The sequence below is a fragment of the Mesocricetus auratus genome, unplaced genomic scaffold (genome assembly GCF_017639785.1).
Source record: "Mesocricetus auratus isolate SY011 unplaced genomic scaffold, BCM_Maur_2.0 Super-Scaffold_100031, whole genome shotgun sequence".
NCBI classification, from domain to species: Eukaryota; Metazoa; Chordata; class Mammalia; order Rodentia; family Cricetidae; genus Mesocricetus; species Mesocricetus auratus.
In genome coordinates, this window is record NW_024429212.1 from 14,847,388 (window position 1) to 14,855,637 (window position 8,250).

Below are 8,250 nucleotides of genomic sequence, written 5' to 3' on the forward strand. Positions count from 1 at the left end.
TGGAGCCCTGGATTCCATTCCCTTCCCTGCATAAAAGCAGACATCCTGGAACACGTCTGTGATCCCCAGTGCTTGTGACACAGAGGCAGGAGGATGAGGAAGTCAAGGCCGGCTATTGTCTATACAGCGAGTTAGAGGCCAGCCCAGGCTGCAGTGAGACCCTTCTCAAAAAAAAAGGAGGGGTGGAGGGGGGTGGCTGGAGAGGTGGATCCACGGGTTAAAGAGCTTGCCTTGGAAGTGTGAGGATGTGGGTTCAGATCCCCAACACGTAACATAAAAGCTGGGTGGGCACAGGGGCCAACCTGTAACCACAGAGCTCAGGAGGCAGAGGCAGGGCGTTCCCAAACAAGCTGGCTAACTACACTACCCTAGCTGAGCTGGGGGAGCTCTGGGCCCAGCAGAAGACCCTGCCTGCATAAATAGAGAGCTGTCAAGGAAGGTGTGCAGCATCAACCGCTGACCCCCACTGCATACACACCCGCACATAGGTGTGAACATGTGTATGTGCACACCAGACCAAAAAAAAAAACACATGCAAAAAAATCACATTCAGGAGGAAAAAACAAAACAGATACACACACACACACACAAAACAAAAACCTCAAAGTCAGGGTAGTTTTGCAGAGTCTGAAACCTTCCTCTTTGTTTTTCAAGTCCTAATAAGAACAACCAAAGGTCACAGAGAGTATCCGAGTTGGCCGATGACAGCTCGCAGAGCGGATTTCTCCGTGCAAAGCCAGACTCAAACACTAATGTGTTTTTATTAACTTGTCACTAGACTCAGGGAAAGTACCCAGCAAAGAGGTCTTCCTGTGACCCTCCCTGTCCCCTTCCGCACCCTGCTTTCTTCCCTTGCTTGGCTGCCGTTGTTTTAGCAGTCCGGATGAGGGTAAGAACTTTGTCCTGTTAGGTCTGGGGAGATGGCCCAAGAGGTAAAGTCCTTACTGCAAGGGTGAAGGGATCCGGGGGCTGGGATCCCCAGCCCTCAAGTAAAAGGCCAGGTGCGGTGGTGAGAACTCTCTAATCCAGCTGGGGGTGCCGAGCCTGGATGAGCCCAGGGGCTGGCTGAGACACTGAGGTGTCTTTGGTCTCAGCTCAAGGGAGTGTCCCCACCCCGGAGTGTCTGCCCACCCTGTCCAGGCTGCCTGATTCCAGGAGGGTGACTGGAGGGCTAAGGACACGTGCCGGTTAAGGGAAGGTCAGGCTCCACCGAGCTAAGTGTCCCCAACTGACCTCCTGCTCTTTTTCTGTCCCCAGAGGAAGAGGTGGAGCCTTCCTGCCCACAAACTTAATTTCCTTTCCTTTTCTTCCCAATGCTGCTTTCCTGCCTTGGTCCTGGAGAGTGAACTAACTCAACTTCCGCAGGTCAGCGCTACAGAATCCCTTGGTTCTTCAAACAGAGGGCGCTAATGGGTCAGCTGGGGCAAACACACTGGAGGAAAAGTCAAGTTCTGTGTTCCCATCCCCCCACCCCCTCCCCGCCCCGTCCCACCCTACCCCACCCCCCAACCCCTGCCCCCCGCCCCCGTCTTCTCATTTCTGCCTGTGTTCTGTAGTCTCTACCTCAGGCTCTGCAAGACTCCAGTGAGCCTGACTGATGCTGCCCATCATTCTTAGACACGGAGGAAGCGCGAAGCACCACAGCAAACGCTCAGCCTGCCCCGCAACCCCCACATGTCCGCAGTGGCTGCAGCTAGGCCCCTGGAAGAGGGCAGTCTGTGCCTCGTGCGTAAGAACTGCTGGAGAGCACAGGTCTAAAGCAAATAAACTCTCCCGCCTGCAGTGCGTTTTGTAGGCACCGCGCTTTGCCGCCTCCAGGGATGCCCCCACGACATCACGAAGTGGCTGCGTTTCCCCAGGAGACTGAAACCAAGTTAGTATCAACTATTCATCTTACCATAAGCCGAACTTCCTTTCTTCTCCCCCGATGACCCCGACATTGCAGAGAGCTTTGCCTCTGGCTCTCCTCAGGGAATCCTCTAACACCGGCCTTCTGAACCCGGGGATACTACTCTGGGCCTATTCCTTAGCTAATTTGTGTCTGGTTTGGCCTTAGGCTGGTGTACCCCAGAAAAAAGGCTATCCTTCATGTCTCCCTTGGAAAAGAATTGGCTCTGGCCTGGGTTATCCATCCCTGGAAAGCAGTCAAGAAAGCGTTGGAGCACTGTTAGCCGGGGTGGGAAGGGCGGGGAGGTGGAGGGTAGGGAGTGGTACACAAGCAGCCCCCACAAAACATTCCTTTTTTTTTCTTTCTTTTTTTTGTTTTTTTGTTTTGTTTTGTTTTTTCGAGACAGGGTTTCTTTGTATTGTTTTGGAAACTCGCTCTGTAGACCAGACTGGCCTCGAACTCACAGAGATCCACCTGCTGGGATTAAAGGTGTGCACCACCACCGCCCGGCTTCCCACAAAACATTGTTAACGTGACATTTCTTCTTCAGTTCCTAAGTCCACATGAAAAATAACAATGTCAGCTTATAAAAAGTAAACTTAAAAAGTACAGTGGGCTCTTCTTGATTTAATATAAAAATACACATACATATTTATAAAAAATATTGGGGAAAGACATGTATCTAAATGTAATATGAAGCTTTCACTTAATAGTAAGATTATGGTTTCTCCTTTTAGATTGTGTGTGTGTGTGTGTGTGTTTGGTTATTTAAAAGTTTTTTTCCATCCAGTTGTACAATCCTAGCCCCTATAAAACAGAGGCAAAGAGAGTATAAATTTGAGGGCTGCTTGCACTATACATTGAGACCCCCAACTCAAAACAACAAAAAATCCTGTAAATAATACAATTAATTGTGATTTTTGTTTTAACAGGAAAGAAATACCTTGGCTTTGAACTCAAAAGCCTGGATTCTGCCTTCTTGAGGATGAACCTTTGACTTTGCAAAAACTGAGCTCAGGCTCTAACAGACCCCAAAGAGTGTACAATCTGATCAGGTGTCAGTGGGGGGTGGAAGACACAGGAATAGTCCGGAAAGGCTTCTTCAGGGTTGATAATGTCTGAGCTCTATGTTGAAGGACAAGCGGAAATTAGCCAAAGAAATGGAAAATTGTATTCTAAGGAGGGTCCAAGAGGTATGGAACAGGAGGTAAAATTAGCTAGACCTAAATGTGAACCAGCTCTGGCAGAACCAACAACAGGAGGATGGTGTCCACCCCCCCCAGGAGGGAGGCACCCACCTCATCCCCCCCAGGAGGGAGGCACCCACCTCATCCCCCCCAGGAGGGAAGCACCCACCCCATCCCCCCAGGAGGGAGGCGCCAAACCCATCCCCCCCAGGAGGGAGGCACCCACCCCATCACCCCCAGGAGGGAGGCACCCACCCCATCACCCTCCAGGAGTTTAAGATGACAGCTGTCCATCCATTGAACACTTAGCCTTCAAAGTGAAATTTTACTAATACGACAGAGGGGGGGAAACTGAGAGCCTCACTTTTATTAAAATTCCTGACTGCTAGAGAGGTGCTTAATTGGCCATTCGTATGCAGGCCCTCAGGAATGGCTCCCTGAAGCTGTCTATTCTGTCTCCTGCTGGGGTGATTATCTTGTGCTTCTCGGTCTGTGGGTGGCCTAATTGTTTGGAAGTTTGCACTGTCAGATCAGTTCCGAAGATAAATTTTATGGCAATGTTTGTTTTATGGGCTATTTGTCACCTTCTCTTAGCTACCCATAGAAAGCAAATACAGGTTAAAACCCAGCTAATCTATCTTGCGCCTAAATCTGCAAACAATCTTCTCAACCTACTTGTGTAATTACTCTGTTCTGCAGTCTTGTAGCGACTCCTTTTCCCCTTTGGAATGGAAACGAAACTAACCTGAAAAAAAAAAAAAACGAGTTGATGCAGAAAACCAGATGGTAACCAGTACTACATTGTCCGAGCACTGCAGTTCACTTTTTAAGGTTTATTTATTTATTTGTATGCATGTAAGTGTTTTGCTTATATGTATACATGTGCACCACCTGCATGCCAAGTGAGGCCGGATGAGGATGTTGGATCCTGTGGGACTGGAGTTACAGATGGCTGTGAGCTGCCGTGCGGTGTGGGTGCTGGGAACCAAACCCAGGTCCTCTGTAAGAGCAGCCAGTGCTCTTAACCACTGAGCCATGTCTCCAGCCCCCGCTGCTAATATAGTTAAACAATAGCAACAGTGAAGCCGGGGCTGAGGATGAGGCACAGCTGGTGAAGGCTTGCCTAACGCATCCTGGATTCCCTCCCTGGCATCACATACGCCGAGTGTGCCGGCATACAGCCAAGACTCCAGCGCCAGAGAGGAGCAGGTAGGAGGACCAGGAATTCCAGTTCATGCTCGGCCGCATAGCTAGTCCAAGGCCAGCTTGTCGGAATGAAAAGTGACAAAGAGAAGGAAACAAGTTAAACATTCCCTCTTTTACCAGCCCAATGGCCACACACGGTCAGTGGCTACCATTCTGGACAGCACCAGCACATAGCCGCAGAGGAAGGCGCAGCAGCAGGATGGGGAGGCAGGCGGTCACGTGGCAGCCACAGCCGGGAAGGGGAGATGAGCGAGGTGCTCAGCTCATCTTCTTTCCATTCTATCCAGGACACCCCACCCTCCGAGGAGTTGCCGCCCACATTTAAGGTGGGCTTCGGTGAAGCTAATTTAGAAAATCCCGATGCTGGTCTCCTAGTGACCCAAAATCATGTCACGCTGGCAGTGTTCGCGATCACAGGGCTTTTCAGCTAGCGGTGTGATTTTTTTTTTTGTGCGTGACATTTTCCTTTATATTTATGTTTGTACAATGAAAATCTGTGATACTTAAAAAGGGAAGGCAGGGGCTGGAGAGATGGCTCAGCGGTTAAGAGCACTGGCTGCTCTTCCAGAGGTCCTGAGTTCAATCCCCAGCACCCACATGGTGGCTCACAACCGTCTCTAGTGCGATCTGATGCCCTCTTCTGGCATAAAGGTGTACATTCAGACAGAGTACTCATATACATAAAATAAATAAATAAAATCTTTTTTAAAAAAGAAAAACGGAAAGCATTACTTCTGATTAAGGGTGTCCATTATGCAGGTAGCGTTGAACTGTTATCAAAGAAGTCACTGAAAGTGAGCGGTTGCTACACCGCTGCTTTACCAAGCGAAAGGGCATCAGACTGTGTGGCTCTGGACTGTAGAGTTCTCCGGGAGGCAGAGCGGCTCTGGCGTCCTTTCCAGAAACTCTTCCCCTGCCGTTAGTAATGGCAGAAGTGTTTTAATTAACTGAGATAAAACGTTGACACCCATTGATGCTTATGCATGAAAGATGGACATGTGGAAAGTTTGTAGAACTGGAGAGGCCGTCTCTGCCGGTTCTCATAAACACGTGTGGCCACCACCATCTATGTGGTCCATCCTGGGCCGATGTGCTGTATCCACAGTACAGGGCAGTGCCAGACAGATGCATTTCTCTGCCATTTCACTCGCTGTATGGGAATGTGTGCCTCTCCAAACCTAAGGCGCCCTTCTCTCCGCCTGTCTCCCTTAGTGGTCTTCCCTGGGCTTCCAAAGCCCTAGCTGCTCATTCTTCTCTGTAGCCCAGAAGGACCAAGAGGGCCCCACCCCGGCAATAGTCCCGACACAGTTTCTCCCCGTCCCTTTGCAACTCAGCTTCCTTCCCAGGTAAGCTGCCCTCACCGTTGCTAAAAGAGGGTGTGCCCAGCTTGTACTGCAAGTATACTCCAAGAGATCTGTGAGGAAGCTAAGTTTCTCTGCACCGTGTGTGTGTGTGTGTGTGTGCGTGTGTGTCTGTCTGTGTGCGTCTGTATCTGTGTGTTTGTCTCTCTCTGTGTGTTTCTCTCTCTCTGCATGTGTGTGTGTGTCTGTGTCTGTCTGTGTGTGTCTGTATCTGTATGTCTTTGTGTGTGTGTCTGTGTCTCTCTGTGTATGCATGTGTGTGTTGTGTGTGTCTGTATCTGTGTATCTGTGTGTATCTATCTGTCTCTGTGTGTGTCTGTGTTTGTGTCCATGTGTGTGTAGTATACGTGTGTCTGTGTCTCTATGTGTGTCTGTATCTGGGTGTGTGTGTGTGTATCTGTGTGCGTCTGTATCTGTATGTTTGTATTTCTCTCTCTGCATGTGTGTGTGTGTCTATGTGTCTGTGTCTCTGTGTGTGTGTCTGTGTATCTGTATCTATATGTCTCTCTGTGTGTGTCTGTGTCTCTCTGTGTATGCATGTGTGTGTTGTGTGTGTCTGTATCTGTGTATCTATCTGTCTCTGTGTGTGTCTGTCTCTGTGTTGTGTCTGTGTTTGTGTGCGTGTGTGTAACATAGTATATGAGACCAGTGAAATGGTTCAGCAGGTAAAGGTGGGGAAAACCCTTGACCGATCTCACCTCCTCCTCGCCAAGGAGCAAACCAGATGTGGCCCTTCCTACAGTGAGGTGGGAACAGGCCCCTGGTCCCACCGTGTCTTTCCCAGGAGCCTCTCCCCTCTCCCACTCCCCTCCCGCACCGCTCCCAGACTCCGGGAGGATTGATACTCTCCACCCCACAGCTTCTGAGAAAGGAGTGCCCCTCCTTAGGGACCTTAGGGCGTGGGTGTCTGGCCGGGGCTGCTTCCTGCCAGTCACAGGGCTAGGCTGCCTGTCGGAAAGCTCGAACCACCCGAGGGTGACGTGCCCTGTGACTCATCATGGTGGACAGACTCGACGTTAAATGGGGAGCTTTTAGAACGAGTCTGCAGGGCGGGGCTGTGCAAACCCACAGTGAGAAAGGGAAGAGCTAGAGACGATGAAGTCCAGGGCTGAGAAATTCCTCGGGGGAAAAAAACAAAAAAGCATAACCCCAGGGTCTGGGATGTTGCTCACCTGGGAGAACCTTACCTAGCATGCACGGAGTCCTCTGCTCAGTTCTCAGCTCTCAGGAAATAGAGTCAGAAAGGGCCCAAGTTCAAGACCATCTTGGCCCGCACAGGAAGTCTGAGGCCATTTTGGGCTGGAGAGCCAGTCTCAAGAAAATGAAAAAGAATTCATAGCCTGGGCTGGGAGACTGTTACACACGAGGCAACGCCGTCCTGGCTCCCTGTCCTGGCGGGTCTGTCTGCCCGCGTTCCTGCTGTCCACCTGATGCCCTTTACAGAGGGGGTTTGGCAGATGCGTGCCTGCCGGAAGAGGTGGTGAGGACAGCTCAGGATCCATTGCACAGAGCTACTGAGACCGAGGTCCGAGAGAAAGGAACGGGGTGTGGGAAAAGACGCTCACCTCCTTGAACAAGGCTGTTTGGGGTTGTCGGTAGTGGGGAGGTCGTTGTAAGTGTGGAAGACCGGGTGTGTCATAAATCTCTACTTTCTGCTCGGTGTTCTCCTTAAAAGTTGGCTAGCTGAGGGGTGAGGGGTGGTTCCCAGCACTCGGGAGGCAGAGGCAGGTGGGTCTCTGTGAATGCAAGGACAGCCTGGCCTACAGAGCGAGTTCCAGGTCAGCCAGGGTGGTTATACAGAGAAAACCTGTCTCAGAAAAACAGAACAAACAAAAACAAAATCTGTCATAACAAATAAAATGAAAGCAGACTGAAGCGAGTAAGGGCACTTGCCACCAGGCCCGACAACCTGAGTTCTGTCCCCAGGACCCACACGTGGAAGGAGAAATCTGACTCCTCCAGGAAGTTTTCCTCTGATCTCTTCGTACCATAGCACAAGTTCACACACACACACACACACACACACACACACACACAATCTGTATGATAACCTTTTTTTAAAGCGTGGGGACCACATGTCTGAACAGGTTTCTGAATAGCACATTTTGTTGAAGGTTGAACTCACTGTTGGGGAAATTCAAATGGTTCCACGCCGGGCCCTGAATAACTCAGGGTGCAGCTTGTAATGAGGTGGCTCTATGTGCCCTCTCTGGAGGCTTCAAAGAAAAGGACTTTTGCCTGCTAGCCAATGGGGTCAGCTTCTGGTATGAGCCCCAGGTTGGGGTCTGGTAGCAGCTGGCTGCACGCGCCACGAGGGCTCTGAGCATGAGCACTACACACTCTGAGATTTTCACTTGACACTTAAAGGGAAATGGGAAGCGTGTCCACCACCATCCCTGGCCAGTAACCACCAACACTGTGCCCATTACAAGTACAAACAGAGGCTGGGAGTGGCCGCGGGGCAGAGGCTGCAGCAGGACAGGAGCCTGACAGAGCAAGGCGTCTCTAGAAGGGGGCACTTGGTGAAGATGGGCTGAGGAAGAGAAGCTGCGCAGACACAGAGCTCTCGCATTTGACACGTGAGTTCCTGCTATGGGAACTCACAGCC

At 50.7% G+C, this 8,250-nt stretch overlaps 2 long non-coding RNA genes across 2 annotated transcripts; one reads left to right on the plus strand and one right to left on the minus strand.

The window, feature by feature from the left end:
* The first annotated feature begins 870 nt into the window (after nucleotides 1–870).
* LOC110342277 lies at nucleotides 871–3,703 on the plus strand. The gene is made up of 3 exons (XR_002384312.2): nucleotides 871–1,365; nucleotides 1,557–1,873; nucleotides 2,821–3,703. It is a non-coding gene; the product is annotated as an uncharacterized LOC110342277 (long non-coding RNA).
* Nucleotides 3,704–3,708: 5 nt separating this feature from the next.
* Nucleotides 3,709–7,426, minus strand: LOC110342276. The gene is made up of 3 exons (XR_002384309.2): nucleotides 7,208–7,426; nucleotides 6,830–7,107; nucleotides 3,709–3,820 (listed from the first exon to the last, which is right to left on the minus strand). It is a non-coding gene; the product is annotated as an uncharacterized LOC110342276 (long non-coding RNA).
* Nucleotides 7,427–8,250: the final 824 nt, after the last annotated feature.